Raw genomic sequence first — 19,218 nt, 5'->3', positions numbered from 1 at the left:
ATATTGTAAAAGTACCTGTCTACCAGGCACCATGGCTGCAGCCCACCCATCCTCTCTGAGGGAACCCAGGTTGAGGAGATGGGGCAGGCTGAAAAGGTAAAGGAAGACCCAGAGAACCCCAAAATGCAAATGAAAAGGAGCTGCTAGAAATACTTGGGTACCAGGGAAGGAACGGGTGGCAAGGAGGTGGTGCAGGATAAACTGGGACAGGGAGCCCCATGGAAGCCAGGGACACTGTGTGGCCCTGCTGTGTACTCACCCAAATACCCACCCCCCTGCTTCACACAACTCACCCACACAGAGTCTATCGCTCTTAGATTACTTATTAACATATTCCCCCAAATCACATTCATTCATTGCTCTTCTCATATCAGAAAAAAGGTGGGGGAAGAGGTCAGACTTTTAAAATGCATGTTCTTCCATCTTCCCAGCCGCCTTTGAAACCAGGCATAAAATGATTTAGTCATTTTGAAGGAAAACAAAGAAAAATGGTTTCCTAGCAACAGGATTTGCTGTATTGCTCTCTGAGGGATCTCTCCTTCATGTTTTCAAGACTTTGTCCATTTACTAATATTGGAATAAAAGTTCTCACATCATATTATTGTGATTTGTTTAAATAAGGACAAGCCTATATTGCTTTTTGCCAATGAAGACATGGCAAAGCATAGTACTAATAGAACTCATGTTCCTGCAAAAAAGCAAGGAATTTCCTTTCAAAACTAAAAGCAAACACCAATCATACCTTCAGCAGGTGCAAATAACTTTATTTCATTCAATCATACAGTGTACTATTCATCACCTGCAAACCTAACAAGCTCTATTTCAAAACACAAATCAACCAGTACCTTGAAATGCACAACAACAAATTTTTCTAATATATGTAACTGCATTCCTGGAGTATTCATCCAGATATACCATTTGAGTTACTTGGTCAAAAAATGGAGATGCCATCAGACTTGGACTGTTTGATGTCTTACAACATACCAACTGAGAGAAGTAAATTAAATACCAGTATTAGACCTGAGATGCTTTAGGGCCTTGTGAAACACAACAGGTACAAACATATCACAGCAATATATGATCCTTATGTTTGCAAGATAGCACTGTCCAGAGGAACTAACTGCCAAGATATGCCACCAAAATTAAGTGCTTAGTCGTATAAAAATAAGACAAAGAGAACACGTGCAGTTAATACTGGTTGAAGTAATAGAGATAAGGTGTAATCCTTAACATGGTCCTAGGCCGGTTTCTATCAGAAGTTACAAAGAATGTTTCAGAAATTGCCACTGCAGGACTCAGTTGCATACCCTGCTGAAAAGTCTGTCAATCTTCAGAGCACATTAACAAACTATACTGACCATAATTTGCTCCCGTGTGGAAATAGCTGTGGTTTTATACATTGGAACTAACTCCCAGACTGAGAATAACTGTATTATTTTGGAAAAGTAATTTATTCCATTCTAACATTACTCTGAGAATGATTTTTAATTCTTGCAAAAAGGTCAAGATGAACAATAAAACATAATGTACACAATATCATGGTTTCAATTCTCCTGTGATACTCTGCACATGAAGAAGTTTCTTGTCATACAGAAGTGTGTCTCATTACCCATATTGCTATCTGCTTTTAATAAAAAGTCCAAATCATAGAGGTGTTTACAGTAGTTCTAACCCTGAAAAATCACAATATTTCCTTTGAAAATTTCCTGTAGCAACAAACACTATATATTAAATTTTAAATGTTGGCTTGGTAATAAATGCAGTAGTCAAAACTATTTGTATTCTACAAGAGCAGGGAATCTGATAGGAATAACATAATATGACAGAAGAGCTGCTTCTTGTGTAAACAAATAGACTGGAACGTCATGCTTTCTGATCTATGTGCACCCCTTGAAAAGCTTCAATGCTATTTGGATGTTATAAATAATATAAACAATGCAAATAACAATCAATATATTACTACTATTATTTATATTACTTGTTAACAGCAACAATGACAGCAGCAGCAGCATACATTTTAATAAAACAGAGATATCAAAACACTGTCATTCCAATCCTAACATATTCCCACATCATCCAGAATCAATTTACTATAGTACAAGCTGAAACATGACAATAGTAAATTCTTTATATAACTTTTGAAAATCTGGTCCTGCTAAACCATTTTAGTGTTGGCATCGTGGTCAAAACTTAAATGGATTACAAATTCAAGATATATTTTTTACTAGAAAAGGGTACACTAAAGTTTGTTTCATTTCTTCAGCATTGAAATAGCAAGAAAATCAAAAAACTAATTAGGAAGCATAGGGAAATAAATAGATAATGAGAAAAAAAAATGTGAAAAGTTATATATCCATGGTGCATGCTGAGTGTAAAGGTTTGGTCCCCTATTTCAAAAGGGGATGTTACAGAAGTAGAAAAGGTAAACAACAAGAATAACCGAAGGAACAAAAGGATTTTCACACAAACAGCAAGTAAGAACATTAATTTCCCAACACACAGCACTACCAGAAATCTGTAAGGAAATGACAGGATGTAAGTTACACATAACAAGTTGTAAAGCCTAGTTTATCTCGCATGTTAAAATTTGCAATTTGTTGTAAAAGAGCATCTCACAGTTCTTACCATTCATACAAACCAGAAGGCAGAATGGCTCTCCTGGGAACTCAGGTGAAACCCATCCACCAGGAAGATTGCTCTGCTCGCCTTGTGGGACATGATGGTCTAAGATCTTTCTTCCCTGCACCAATCTCTGAGCCATCTGGTAATCTTCCTTGATTTGCTCTACAATTGCCAGACAGCAGGCAACAGACTTTTCTAATCTAAGTTCACATAGTCAAGGGTGTGTTGGGGGATCCCAAGCTGTTTTCAATTAGCTGTTGTCAGTTACAAAGGCATTTAACGCAAATAAGCACTGCCAGAAATAAATATTTACCACCTGCCTGTAGCTGCATGTGATACCAGAACTGAAGCTCAAAAAGCAACAAATCTTGAGAGTACAATGCTTAACCATTCCCACTGTCAACTACAGGAATTGCTCTCATGCTTATTTTTTTCTAAACTACTGCTATAGTTTTGTATATGACTTGATAGAATTTTAGTTGCCCTGATTCAGCATGCAAAATGCTTAGCAACTGATCACATCTGCTTGGTTCCTCAACATCTAGTTAGGAAACTGTAAGTGGGAGGGATGTCTCGGAGTTTCTGTCTCTACTTTATGATTAAGAAACATGTTTAGCAAAGTCCAATGTTTTGTGAGGCTGGGCCTGATCCAACAACTAAAAGCTAATTAAATGAAATAAAAAGGGTTTGCCACAGGCAGCTGATACCAGTCTGGATGCTTTTCTAGAAAATCATGATACTGTAAGCTGCCGTCAGTTATGTATTCACACTTCTAACCATTTGATATACAGGGAAAACCAGTTTATTGCTGACCACAGTTAAGCTGGACATACATTTTCATTCATGAGTGACAGAAATAATTTTTATCTGAAATGCTGCACATTAAAAATTCATTATGCAAATATGGCACATTCATGTAGTTAGCTAAGTCCCTCTTCAGAGACACTGTGGTGCATTTTCCATGGAACAGCTGATTCCAGTTTCCATCACTACAACTCACTGGCTCAGCTGTTGGCAATGAAACAAAACCAGCTTTGTTTAAACTGCATTATTACCGTACCGGCAAATTGACACCTGGCATAGAAGGGTGCAGTGCAAAAATCTGACTCTTCCTTTCACTGATCAACTGATCAAGTAGAAAATTGACTCAACATGAAGATAATTACTTCTAGGATCTTCTAAAAAAAAGTTGCCTCGCATCAAAAACAATGTTTCCTTTCCTTTTTGACTTCTTTAAAATATCTTTATATTAAGTGTAGATTTCTTTCCTCTTCATAATAAATCATAAAGGAAGACTGATATCTTGCATTTTGTAAATGTATAAATAGAATATTATTGCAATAAAATTGTTTCCTTAGGAAAGGGAGAGAGAGTTCATCCAAAAAATGTTCAACAGTTTCAACTCAATTTTACAAATGCTCATAGTCAACATGAAAATACAGTTTCTGGCTAACGTTTTGAACAAAAACATTTCACATGGCATTGGGTATCATCACAGTAGCAATTTCTTAGACTATGTCTGTTGATTATCCAACAGACTTATTTTTCTATACTTGGTGCAACAATTTGAGCATCACTGTTTATAGTTATACGATTTCAAAATACTCTAATGTCATTTTCGTGAAATAAGGAAATAGATTCATTTCTTAGAAGGCTGAGACTGTTTTCCTTTCTTATTATTGTAGCACATAGAAACCTGTGACGTGACAGCACTGGTAACATTGATGTTTTTAATCCTCTAATTTTAGAAGGAATTCATGTGGGGTTCATGAAATCTACCATCAGTTTCAGTGGCTATTAAGATGAAGGCTGAGCACTTCTGGGTAGCACACTACTCTTGGATGGCAAATGAATACTTTCAAAACAACACCTTTCATGCCTTTTGTTTAGCATGGCTTGACAATTAATATAACAATAAATTCATAATTGTCAGCCTGTATTACCTATTGTGTTACCACATTCAGTAATTCAACTTGAAACTGCACCTCGGAGGTGTTCAACTTATATACCCATTTTAGAGTTGACTAAGCTATACTTGTGTGAAAAGGGTTGTGTGCACTAATTAACACGTAGGGAGAAGAGTATACCAGCAGGACTGCTAAAATGTCCCTGCATAAAAGCGTGTTACCATGACGGTGGACAGTTTTTGCATCTGTATAGTAGCCTGTCCATTAAGAAAACACATAAAATCAAATGAAAAAGCACCAAATGAGCACAAAATGAGCAACTCTTTATCAGCTACATGTTTCTAAATCATTCTTATTGCTCAGATTTTATCTTGTGAATCATCCACTATCCAATATCCCATAAGATCAAAGAAAAAGAAGAAAGATCATAGAATTCAGAGCGAATTATGTAATACTATCAGGTAATTTCATGGTTGCTATATACAACATTTAATTAATTATGTAACACTTTAGAATTAACATCACTTTACATATATTGCTTTAGTGACCATTTGCTGTCTTTCAGAAAGCAAAAATTTAAAGAAAGAACAAGAACTTATCCCATATGTTTTACATGATCTCCTAATTAATTGATTTGAGTTTATTGTGCTGTTTCTCTTTATGTTGTTGAAAGTAATCACTTAAGGAAGAGTTCATACTAGTACGTGTACCTGTATTTAAATGCATGCATATACATATTTGTTATTATTTTGTACATAGTCTATATAAAACACTTATGTAATCATCACAATTTTACTGTGTGATAACTATTACATAATATAAAAGTTATTATACTGTAGTAATATAAAATTTACATTGCTATCTATGATCAGCCAGCCAATACCAACTCTAAGCTACTGATTAAATTTTCCATCTTCTGTTAATAATTAATTGCTTACTAGACAACCGCTTAACTTTTCATGGGAAACAGTAGCTTGTGACATACTTTTAAGAACTGTAGTTTAAATGTTATTTATTAAAAGAATGCTTAATATATTTAATTATGCAAGAATAAAGTATAAATCCAATATATTATATCGTTCTGTGAGTTAGCCTCAAACATATTCCCTTTTTATTTTAACTGCTCATAGAGCAGAACGTCTCTTTATGGAATTCTAAGTACCAATTGGGCTACTCAGCTATAAATAAGAATATATATATATACCTTTCCAATGTTATCTAAAATTTGGCTATTTTTAACAAATATAGAAAAAAAAAATTCATTTGGATCCTTTCTTTTCCCATATAGACATACATATAATAAGTACGATCTCTCTATATTGTGCAGGCCTATGTGTAAATACCAACTCATTATTTTAGATTTTCTATTTGCTAAATGATAGATGCAGTCTGAAGTGCCCCAACTAAGGAGCAATGTATTTTTCTTGTCTCAATGAAAGACAGGTGAAATTAAGCTATGCATATTTGAAAATAATGTACAAAGCCCTGAACAGTTCTGGAGCAACCTGAACCACTTTCAGCATATATAGGAACTGATGCTTGAGTACTGATTTCAGTGTGTCTCCTGTCCCTTCCTCTGTAGAACTCATATTTCTCCCCAGCTTAGAAGTGTAGAGCTGAAGACAAATTATGTTCTGTATTCTAAATACCGGTGCTACTCACACAGTAGGAAAATATATATGCTACATGAAGAAAATTAGTCACAGAATTGTTTTGGTTTAGGTTGTCTTGGGGTTTTTGTTTGGTTGGTTTTGTTTGGTTTTGAGGTTTTCAGTGGGTTTTGTGTGTTTTGTTTTGTTTGTTTGTTTTTGTTTTTTTTATAAAGGGTAATTTTCAAATTAAAAACCAAACCAAAACAAAAAACTTCTTTGAACAGCTATCCAGCTAGAACTGATTCTACCTGAAGCTATTACCAAAGATCACAGATAACTGCTGAAACAGCCCTTGGTCCACCTTACTCCTTGTCGTGCATTTGACAACAGTGGTGCCTAGAGACAACTTCAGAAGTTTCAGAAGAATATGTCTGCTAATGTGAGATGTTGTCCTTATCAATTAGATTTTATACTTCTAGAGAATTACTTCAGCAATTTAAAGTGATTGCCACAGAATCTTTCTTACAGTCAATTGCAATAACTCTATTTTTCTGTTAGCCTTATGCATGTTATGTTTTTTAATCTTGAAATGAATGGCTGTGTTGCATTAAAAATGGTGTGGCGTTTTTTTTAATGGTCATTTGGAAAATGGATTCTGACCATTTTTTGTATTTTTTTATACTTATGTAAATGCAACTAAGGAAACATAGTAAGGCTGATTTTTGCACAGCTAGTTTAACTAGATTTTACATAGAAATTACGATACAGGAAATGCACCCTTGTAAAGTAAGAAACTTAGCAACTTCCTGGATCCAGGATTCTACAAAAATTTCAATAACTCCAGATATTATATGACTATAGACCTGACAAAAGTAGTTGAAGTTGTGCAAGAGCTGGACTCCTTCCTAGGCACTTTGGCAAAGCCATTATTGTGAGAGGAATATGCTGTGCATCGACAAACCAAATCATCACCAAATATTTTCAGATCAACTGCAGTACAAAGTAAACTTTTTATGATGTGCAGAGACAGAGTATAGAGACTGCAATACAAAGCAGTGTTTTCCTTTGAGTCCTTTGGAGTTGAAAGGGTGCTTCTAAATGAAATAATCTGGATTTTTTTTCTGTCACTTAATTCAAATATTTCAAGTCTGAGTCTCAACTCATACCTAGCAATTCCACTGCATTTCTTTCTGCTATTCATTGATTTAACTGGCAGTAGAATCAGACTATACAATGTGGTACAGTTATAACAAGAAAAAGAGTACATAGAGTATGGCTTTTGAGCATTTAACTTTTCTGTTTTAGCGCTCATTTAACATAGATTTCTGGTGGCATTTCAAGGCAATACATGCTTGCTTCTTACCGTGTTAGTAACAAAACTAAAACAAGTCATAATTTTTATATTAAAGTACCTGATATTCAGTTCTGCTAATTCACTCAGAATCAGTATTTGTGCTGATCCCACAGAAGCAGAAAGTCTTTCAGCCTTCTAGACCATTCAATAATTATGTTAATATTTTCAGGAATCTTTCCAGAATGACTGATATTGTAGATTGCATTCCCTTACCTACTGCTATATGACACACATATGCAATGAAGTCACTGAAGAGCCTTCAGCTCTTTACACATGAATAAAAGTCTTCATATTAAGCTCAACAGACATATTGATTCCTCTTAATTTTACTTTCATGACACTTTGCAGTTTTGCCAGGAATTCATGTCATCCATGCATTCCAGACAAAATTACAAATGTCAAATATAATCTGTAACAATAGATAAACCCAAGCACAGTCTCCCATGATTTAAAAGTTAATGAAGAAAAAATACAAAGGAAAAAAAAGACACAAAGTAGATTTTCTATGTCTTTGTATTGCTGGTGAGTGGCATACTGAATCTAGGTTTTAGTGGCATATTATGACGTCTTGTCATTCATCTTTTTACTTCAGTATAGAAAGAAATAATATATTGATCTAGTGAGATTCAAACTGCTTTTTTTTTTTAACATGGGTAATGCTGTATTGCTAATGCAACATCTTCAGACAGAAGACAAGTGATAAGACAACTGGAAACTAGGATAACAAATAAGCTGCTTTTTACTTTTGCTAGGGTTAGTACTATTTTGTTTGATAATAAGGTATCCAGAAGTTTTTATTTCTTTTTGGTTCCCTTCAGGCAGGTAAACTGTAACCTCCTTTAAAGTTTTCATTAGATAGCCTATTATTCCCTTGGAAGAAATCATACTCTATGCATTATTCATTAGGGACAGCAAATCTTCACAGCAGCCACACAGGCTGCAGTATCACAGAACTACTTAAAATTCTATGGCTTCTTTCTCCATTTCTGCTGAATTCAGTTCTGGTCTAATCTCCATGTATAATGGAATATCTCTGGCTAATTCTGATATTGCAATGCTGAAGGAAACATATATTCTTTACTTTATAAGTACTGAATGAAATACCCTCACTTCTATTTATCAAATGCTTGTTGTGTACTCCATGTATGACAGTTTCCTCTGCTCTCTCCTGCTTGCCTCTTAGAGTTCATTTTTTTCCAGAAGTCTGTTTTATGTCTACTTTAGTAACTTTATGTACTCGTTAAGACTTTTAGGGTGTGCTTCCCTCACTGTTTTCTTCCAGCTGACATATTACACTTTATGAGGACAAACGTTCAATCCTTCTTTTATAGGCATCAGAAAATCCCCATTTGACAAGCTCTATTGAAAATGGTCTAGACAGTGAACTAATAAAATAATTCAGGTAGTTTTCCTGGGTCTTTTGTTTTCTCTCTCTGTCCTCAACATATTTCTTCTAAACAACGTAATGTAAGACTAGGTTCAGCAGAAAGGCCACTGCACCGAGGCACAGACATTCCTGACTGGGCCATTGACCATCCACAAGTCACTTCTGTTTTCTGTTTTTCTCCCTTCACCCAGTGCTTTTGCATGTCATTTCTACTTAGCATGTAACTAAGAACACCAGGGTGTCATTTGCTATTTATATATTCAAAGACTCACAAAATCCTCATCACACTGGGGAACTCCAGAGACTTTTTTTTTTTTTTATCATAAGGAGTTTTTTAGTTGCTGATTTTCACCTCATGTCAGTCATCTCATAACAGCTCAGTTATTGATTTTGTCCTTCATTTCTTCTGTGATTCTGTGATTCTCTTTGATCTCTGAATAAAAACTTTAAGAAAGAAGAGAAAAATTTATCTAAGAGACCATCTGAACTGTTTAAAGACAAAGTAAATTACATCCTACAAATGATACTAAAACAAATTGCAGAGTTCCATAACCATATAAATACAAAGAACATCAGAGGGGAAAAAAAGAAGACAGTTATGCAATAATATTTGGGAGATAATAGACCATTATACCTCCCCCTGAAAAATAAGTGGTGCTGGTTAGTTTTGTTTCGTTTTGTTTTTTTTTTTTTTTTCCCCAGTTTTGAACTCAAGTATGGGGTGATGGTAAAATACCTAAAGAAAATATATTAATGAAAATATAAATTACTTTATCTAGCATTGAAGCAGATTTGAAAAAGCAAAGGAGGGACTTGTCTAAATTACCTTCATGCATAATTTCTGAATCTAGAGTAAATAAATGCATAAATACATTAAAAAATTATTTCACAAACTTAAATTCATATTACAGAATTAATTAAGAGGTTTAATCTTCACTGAATACTACCATACTTCTTACATATAACTATCTCTCTGTTTTCCAGTTTTATTGACCACTTAATCTGCTAGAACTATGAAGTGGATAACTCTTCTTATATGAATCACAGAATCACAGAATGGTTGGGGTTGGAAGGGATCTCTGGAGATCATCTAGTCCAGCCTCCCTGGTGAAGCAGGTTCACCTACAGCACACTGCACAGGAATGTGTCCAGGTGGGTCTTGAATATCGCTGGAGAAGGAGATTCCACAACCTCTCTGGGCAGCCTGTTCCGGTGCTCTGGCAACCTCAAAGTAAAGAAGTTTCTCCTCATATTCAGATGGAACCTCCTATACTTCAGTCTGTGTTGATTGCCCCTCATCCTATCGTTGGGCACTACATTTCATTTCATTTTCTTCAATTATGTATTAAAATACTAGCATTGTATTCTCCATTAACCACATTCATTTGGCAAAATAAAATATGTCCTAAATGTATATACAAGTGAAATCATGTGGGAAAAGTTCAAAATGCCAACATAATAAACCTTTTTATTATTATTATTTAAAGATGTCAGATCCTAACTAGGATCAGGATTTTCATTTTACTGATATTTCCTTCAGAGAGATGGAGGATTATCTATAGCTTTGAGTATGGGACTGGAAGGTAAGGTCTTGAACTAAGACAGATGATTAGTATTCATATTTTACAGAGGATAAATTTTCACATTAAATATACAGATACTCATGTATACTGAATGTCACTAGGGATTAGCATAATATTTCTATTAGTGATGCTAGCTTATCTAACTGAGCAACACAGTGTAGTTAAGAGCAAAGCACTGGAATGGTGAAAATGCGCTTTAAGTGTTTCTAGAATGGGTTAAGGAGGGAGAGTGACCGCTTCCACTGGTGACTATTTAACCTTAACCTTTCTGTATTTCCAACAAAAAGTCTCTGTCCTTACGTAACTGATTGCCTTCCCTTTCTTCTGTATTTCAGTAATATCTCCCTTTCTCCATCATGATGCTTACGCCAAACTCTTAACCAAACAAAAGAGAAGAAACTAAAATTCTACTATGGAATCAAGGAGAACTTAACTTGCTGTCTTTTAGGATAGTTTAGGGTAAAAATAGCCCTTGTGTATGTCAGTTATGTCTTTTTCAATGCTGTGTACATCACAAAATAAGAAATACAGTATTTTAGGTTATTATTATTGCTATTTGCTATTGCTACTGCAACTGATCGCTTAAGGAAAATTATTTTGTTAAATGCTACATTATTCATTCTATGTCCATCTTTTCCTAAATTTTTATAAGTATGGTGTTTCCAGTCCACACAGAGGGATTTAACACAGGGTATTCTTGCTCTTTATATAAACATATGAAAGTTATATGAGCAGTGCAGGTTACATTTACACTGTGGATCACAGAAGGAGGATACCCCTGATGTTGTCTCCCAAATAAGAGTGTTCAGGAAGATGCTGTGACTTTGACCAAAAGTACAAAGAACAGTGACAAGGTTTCATTTCAAAGCTATGGGGTTTCCTTTGGAAAGATCTTTCCACAGGGAAGACCTGGTACTGTTTTCATATTTTAAAATAAAGATACCAGACTGAAAAATCTGGTTTAAGTCAATCATCATTCTTATTACAAAAGCATATTAACTTAAGAAAGGCTGACTCAATTTTATTTTTTTTTTCTAAATCATATACAGTAAAACCTAGGGTCTTCAGACTGTTCTGTACCCCTAGCTGAAAATAGTCGAAACAGAATGGAGAAGGGTGCCACATGTGTTAACATACTGACAGTAATTATTTCACTATTAGGATACTAAATGCATATGCATAGAACTATATCACTATATTTTCAAATAAAGTTATTACCTCATATTTTGATAACAGGAATTAAAAAAAACCACTTTCTGCACAGAAGGAAGAGGAAACGTACTGGATTGAAATTCATTTCAGATAAGTGTGATACTAATTAACTTAGTTAAATAATGACAGAAAAACCAAAAACTTGATAATTTAGATGTCAGTAGCACCCATGACAAAAAAATATTTCATGAAAAAAACATAATGCATTGATTTAGTATATAGATCCCATCATGCTTCCAGCCCTATATATCCTTTTGTGTCAAATCAAATCAAATCAAACCAGAAAGAGGGTGAACTGAAACAATTTTTTAACCCATTCCTTCAAATTCTATGAACAGTTCAGGGACACAAATTTAATCTTTTTTGCAAGTCCACTGCAGTATAATATATCCAAACCAGTCTTCCTTGCTTGAGCAGCAATTTGTGATTAGAGGTGACTGAGTATCAGAATTTCCATTCCGCTGGAACTTGATGGGAAGGGCAGGGGTGAAAGTGTTCAGTTTTGTGGAAGAAAAAAAGTTAGAAATTTCCTAACAATCAGAAATTGAATTTTAGATAACTGAGCTTCATTTGCAAAGTTTTCAAATAAAATTGAGCTTGAGTATAGCTGTGCTCCTAGCTTCTTGCATACTCTTAACAGAGTGATGAGGAGCCAGAAACCCAGCAGGCAGAGTTCCAAACCCCCAGGTCTGCAATGGGGAGTACAAGGAAGATGACTGAGCCAGGCTGTGGATACAAATGTTCATAATGGAAATCCCCACCAGAAAACAAAAAGCTTCTTATTCCCATCAGAATGTTAGTAAACTCTTGCACTGAATCAATATTTTATGCATTATCATGAGCTTGATCATGTGATGTCTGGCTAACGTTCTTCTGTCCCATTGGTTTCCCTTTCCCTGTTTTTATTTATTATTTCACCAAGTCCTTGCCCAACTAATGTATTTCATGTGTCACAATCCAGGCCCATCAGCAGAAAGTTGGCATCTTTCCCACAATGGGAGTAACCCCAAACATGATTTATTGAATGACCTATGAAATCTTTCCTTAGTCTGCATTCAAACAAAATATTCTCATTTTGGTAGCAGAAGGTCATTATCAAACCTCCTCAACAATTAATATTCCCATCTCTATGTAACGGATGACCAGTCATAATCACTTGGTATATTTTTCCCACAGAAAATTCCTGTTCTGTTTCTTCCAATAGTGATCTTCATGTGAGCTGATGCACGGGTTTTCACTTGGCATCATCTCACCAAACAAACCAACAAAACCCATTTCCGTTACTTGCTTTCCTCACTTTCCCAGTGATGCAGGTTCTCAGAAAGCCTTTTTCTGGCAATACCCTTTCCCTACTCCATCATATGAATTATTACCAAGCAATCACTAGCTGTATGTCTTCTCATTGCAAAATAGTTCAAAGACATTATCTGCCTTTTTCATTCACTGTGTGATTTTCTGGTAGAGAGGATTATGCTAGGACAGTCTGTCATCACAACAATTCTCTCAACACTACTGCTTTCAACATCTCAACTGGCATAACATCAGTGTCTGTCACCATCCTATGTCTCATCATCTTAGCAACAGGAGTTGCCACCACAACAATAGACCCTCTGGGGCTGTTACTTGAACATTCATCCCCCTACAGTTTCCTCAGATGTTTTTACTGAATAATTTTCCGTAAAATCACTACTGTCTGCTGATGACTTTATTATTCTTCTATCTATTATATTCTGACCCTGTACAGGTTTACAAATCCTTATAATTTAGCCCCAAACTAAAAAGGATTTGGCTGTAAGACCCCAGTTTTGCTCCCGCTGAAGTACAAACTTTCTGTTAGTAAATGTAGACATAAGCATAGCAATAAAATAAAAGTTAAAAAAAAAAAAAAAAGATAGAACAATCAATTTTTCCTCTAAAGTCTAAAACACGTCTAGGCAAAATTTAATACAAATATCTGATGGCTACTTTCTGTTCCACATATCACCATAAAAATATATATGTATTTTGCATTCTGACTGTAAAGTGCCCTGTGGCTATAGCTTTGATCCACATTCTTTATTTTTTAATTTTTTTTAATTTTATTTATGATTTTTTAATCTTATTGCCAGATTACTATAAATCAAACAAGAAAAGTAAGATCTGTCATACATTAGAATCGTTAGCTCTTGCAAAAGATTTGTGCAAAAAAGGCATAGAACAACTCCTTATAGTGAAAGTAGAGTTATTCCTTATTATAATGCTAAAACCATTTGCCGCTCTCTGAATAAAGTTTCTGTGTTCAGGAAGGAACAATAATAACCATATCTTAATCCTATCGGTGCCAAGGGAATTGTGTTACTGAAAGCAACTAACACATTACCTGGGACTTTCCTTTCACAATAATATTTCTTTTTCACAGAGCCAAACTAATTCTGTTTGAAGTTCATAAAATGTCTAAGAGGTGCTGAACAAATGTGCAATTATTAATCAGGAAAAAAAAACAAACAAAACACTTATATTTAAAAATAAAAGTTCCCTTTGAATTTTTTTCCTAATTATTGTACTGGGAGTCACAAAACAGAATCTGAGGAACATTCAATTATTGCAGATAGCTTTGACATGTAATGGAATCCCAGGTCATTAATTAACAGAACATTATCTAAATTAGAGAAAAGAAATCCATACAGTCCATGTACAGAAATGTCTGTAATACCAAAACAAAAAGACCATCTTACATTGCATTCATTTTTTAATAGAAAAGGCTGTATTTTTCATTTTTGAGTAGGAAATTCTGAAATGTCTTAATTTTCAGTAGAATCAAAATTCTCAGAAGAGCAATATTGCAACCTCCCTAAAAAACTGTTTCCTTGTGCATCCTACTTGTGGATTTTGAGCACAGATCACTATAGGTCAATGTGTTGTCCTGATTGCTTTTCTAGATATATATACTAAATGTAGACCCTGTAAGATGTTTGAGATGTTTCTGATTTTTTTGTTTGTATGTTTTGGTTTGTTTTGTATTTTGTTGTTGCTGTTGTTGCTTTGGGGTCATTTGTTTCTTTGTTTTCCTCCAGTATTAATTACATTGTATTTCTCAATAGTGAACTTTATCATAATACTTTGGGGAATACTAACCCACATTAGTAACTGTGAGCTTCAGAAGAGTGAAGGTACCTTTCTGAGTCATGGAACTGGACATTTCACTCTCTGCAAGGTGCAGGATTACGTCAAACTTTCTTCTTGCCATTTTGTGTTTCAGTGATTCATCATTTAGTGTGAATCCTGAATCCCTTTAGACCTCACATTTCCAATCACTGTAAGGGGTTCTTGGAAGTTTTCTTACTGGTGAGACATCTAAAGTTGAATTTAAATATCATAACACCTAAATTGTGTTATGACCTATTCATTATCCATCAAATAGTCTAAGTTTCTCTGCAAAATTTTTGGCTTATAATTAAATTAGTCTTGGGAGCTCAACTAAAAGCAATCGGGTCCGAAAATTTTATCTTAGTGTAGCAAAAGTAATCTCCATTATATTTCTTAATGTTCATATTTTGGGAGAAAATCATACACCAGTCATAAAAATTTGTCTTTCTTACATCCTTGTATTCCCACGGAAATCATGAGGGATGTAAATCTCTGCTTTAAAGAACTGTGTACAACAGAAAACATATGTGTGTGGGAACCCATCATGATGGAATAATTAAAACTCAAGACTACCTGAAAAGAGTATTTTATAACTCCTAAGCGTTCATGGCATTTCTTTGATTTTCTTTCTTTTTTTTTTTTTTTTTTATGGTGCTTTCTTCATTTGTCGGTTTTACCTCATATAAGCATGTATTTCATTTCACCTAAAATAGTTTTTTACCCCAGTAGCCAATGTCTTCCAGAGGGCTGGCAGTGTTGAAGTGCTGATATAAAGAACCTGTGTATTGAATGATTCTGTATTGCAAAGTGACCAGATAAAACCAATGAAAAATATTCCAGAATATTTTTTAATATATGATAAAATAGTTCTTTGTGTTTTTATTGTAGATTTATTTACATAATAGAAAATTTGCAGTGGTTTCTAATTTATGTGCTTTATATTCTTACAACCCTAATGGTACTTATCCTAGTAGCCCCACAACGACATCTTGTGGCTACTTTGGGCTTATCTTTCAGTGATCAATACGATGAAAAATTCTACTGACTTTCCTAGAAATCTTTCCTGCATGAACAGAAAAGTTAACTTTGGTGAAGTGTCTGTATAAAATGTCTGCCTGTGACAGCGATGCCTGGTCTTTCTAACTCACCAACAGCCATTCCAGCTGCTCCGTTTTACTGCCAGTAGAAGATAAACTAATTAACTTTTCATAAAACCGTCTTCTGTGAAAGTGGCTACGCTACACTGAGGTGACAGTTGAAACACTTCAAGCTTTCAAAAGCTAATAAATTACTTTAAATCTCCAGCATTAGAAAGATGGAAGCTAAACCTAAGCGAGTGAACTACAAAAGGTAGGTCCAAATTGAACCCTTTTGTTTGTTTGTTTGTTGTTTGTGGTTTTTTTCCTTAGATATTCACTTTTTAATACTTTGGGAGAAGCACAGTGACCATGTCCTCTTCCCGCCTCTGCTAGATCATACCTTCTGAACTGAAATGCCTGATAAAAGTTGAGGATGCATTGCAAGTATTTATTTTAATATTTCCTCAGATCTTAGATAGATATTTATGCATTTTCAAGGCAATTTTGGGGTAGAACAGCAACTTTCTAATTTTGCCTTTTGCAGACCTATATGCTCTAACTGAGAAATTGTCAGCAGTAAAATTTGGTGTATTATTTGATTTCAAATATATATATTTTTTTTCTTTTAGAAGACCAATGCATGAAAGTACCATGACAATTTAACAGACGTAATCCAGTGCTCAAACCCTTTCCCTTTGAGCTAGGTCACAATGAATTATAAGTAAACTTTTATATATATATATATATCTCCATGTATACATTTGAAGTGTATGTTCTGTGGGGATTGGTAGGGAATTTATTGAAGACAAGAGCAACGCCTATCCTATATTAAATCTAAAATTTGTACAGCCATGCTTGGTTTTCCTGAACATTACGTGTGGTAAATCTGATGAAATGCTTATTTATTGCTCTTCTCTGAACACAGAGAGTGTTTTGGCTGAAGTATGGGATACATAAAACAGCAGTTTGGCTCAGGGGGTAACACTGGGGGAGTCATCTATGAGGGGTGGGAAACGGCATTGTACCCCTTCCAGCAGTGCAATGGGAGGTTCAGGGAAGGAGCCGGCAGGATGGATGTGAACTGGTGAGCTCCTTGTCAGTGGCCAAAAACTCTCACCGAAGAAGGAGTCAATGTCAGGCTGAAGAGATGATCACCAGTTATCCTACGAAGAATCAATAGCAGCATGATATGAAGGCTGAGCTTGTGAAGGGGTTTTGGCAAAAGAAGGCTACTGGAAGAGTGAGCAGGAAAAGAAGAAGTGGAGGCAATCTGTTTGCAAACAGTTCCTTGAGTGATTGTCATTGAAGGTGGCCAAACATACCTGTTACATATAAATGAGTAGGAATGAGTGGGAAGAATGATGAACTCTGAATAGCTGAGCTTGTCCCCAAATTATTGTGTGTGAGATTCAAGGTCTAGCTCTATGATGGAATTGAACCTCGCTCTTGGTGAGAAGGTGCAGTTTTTTCAACTATTACTAGTGTGCAGTTGATGGACTAAAAGCTACCAGTGTTAAGAATGTCGTGCTACTACCAACAGTATTACAGCACCTACTGGTATGCATTAAACTGTGAAGTACTGGCTCAAAAACCTTTGGCAAAGTATTTGTTACGAATATATGATTTCTATTAGCTAAACAGCTAATAGGCAACTTGAGTTGATCAGCAGCATATGCAATAATGGTAGGAAATAGCACCAAATCATAGAAACAATCAAATGGATTGGAAGGGACCTCTGGAGGTCTTCTAGTCCAACCTCCTGCTCAAAGAAGGTCAAGTTGAAGCAGGTTGCTCAGGGCCTCATCAGCTAGAAATCAGAATATCTCCAAGGATGGAGATTTTACAGCCTCTCTGGGAAATGTGATCCAATGTTTAACAGTGTTTCCTCAGAGTAAAAAAAATCTCCCTGCCCTTGCAGTTAATTTCTATTTCTTTATTACCTCAACTTCTGCTAGAATTTGGTAGCCCATGAGTTAATAAATGAAAAGTAATTTGTGTTTTTCACCAAGTTACAGCTACAGTATTTGTTCATTTACTTATGCTGCCATTCCAACCAGAATGATGATAGAGCAAAATTTGTCTAACTCTACATTTGGAGATGACGCCTTAGACATCTGCTGGCAATCTTCACTGAGGCATAAGCCAGAAACTGCCACCGTCCTGACAGAGATCAGAATCCAGTTACCTCAGACACTTTGAAATTCAGGAAATTAATAGTGTTGTGCCTTGGTTTCCTGAGGACATTGATCCAATATGCACCAACACACAAAATGAATTCATTGGGAATTGCCCGATTAGGCAGAAGAAAGTCCACCTTTCACAGAACTGCCTTATGTAAGGGGTTCAAACCACCCGTATGCAGCCAACCTCTTGACATACATGAACAAGCACAAGCACAGGGAGGTCTTATTTGGCAGTAATTGTGTATATGTTGTTTTGGTTTGTTGGACAATAGATCGTCACTGTCAGCTGACTGGCAGCTAAAATCAGTCAACTCATCGAAGCCCTCGGCTTTCCCCTCCAAGCTACTCAGAAGGTCTGATCAAAGCATGCAGGCAGGCCTGGATTTGCACTGCCCCTCAGGATACCACAACAAGACCAAGAGAGTACCGTGTTGTTGAGGCGGTAATAGCTAAAAGCAAGATTTATATGACAACGCGGTTTGGGGTCCAACTGCAATCATGAATAATAGGAGTAAGGAAGCAGAAAAGAGTATGGAACTGGATTGCTGTTACTGTGAAAGAGGGGGGCTAGCAGCATGTATCTAAACCGCAAGGTAATTTGCATTTTGTTATACCTCATCCAACCTTTTCCTCACTAATGAGTGAGTGAAAGGCTCGGGTTTGCTTCCCACACTTAAAAATAAAAAGAATTTTAAAACAAACAAGCAAAAAACCACAGAAACAAAACAACAAAAGAGGGAAAGAAGAAAAAGGGAAAAATGAAAAAAGGAAGACGGGATTCTCCTAGCCACCAGGTCATCATATAGCTTTCTACAGTGAAAAGAATTCTTCCTGTGTTTCCTGTTGAATCCGGTCAAGAGTTTTGCTAAGAATATGAGCATCATAGTCCTAGGCATGATGCTATGTAGTACTATAGCACATACCTGAGAAAGTAGAGCCCATTTTTGATATTTCTGATATTTGTCTGTTGAGGATGGATTGTTTTGTTTTGTTTTGTTCTGGTTTTGTTTTTGTTATTTTTTATTTTAGTTAAATAAAAAAAGTCTATAATCTCGAGATTACAGAACACAACTTCAGGCCACCTTGGTTTCTTCCCCAGCCCCTGAGGAGGTTTCTTGTAAAACACAAAAATTGTTAAGATATTTCCAAAATTATTGCACCCTCCACATGAAG

The sequence above is a fragment of the Patagioenas fasciata genome, chromosome 4, assembly GCF_037038585.1.
Source record: "Patagioenas fasciata isolate bPatFas1 chromosome 4, bPatFas1.hap1, whole genome shotgun sequence".
NCBI classification, from domain to species: Eukaryota; Metazoa; Chordata; class Aves; order Columbiformes; family Columbidae; genus Patagioenas; species Patagioenas fasciata.
The sequence above is the reverse complement of the archived record's forward strand: the minus strand, read 5'-3'. Positions refer to the sequence as shown.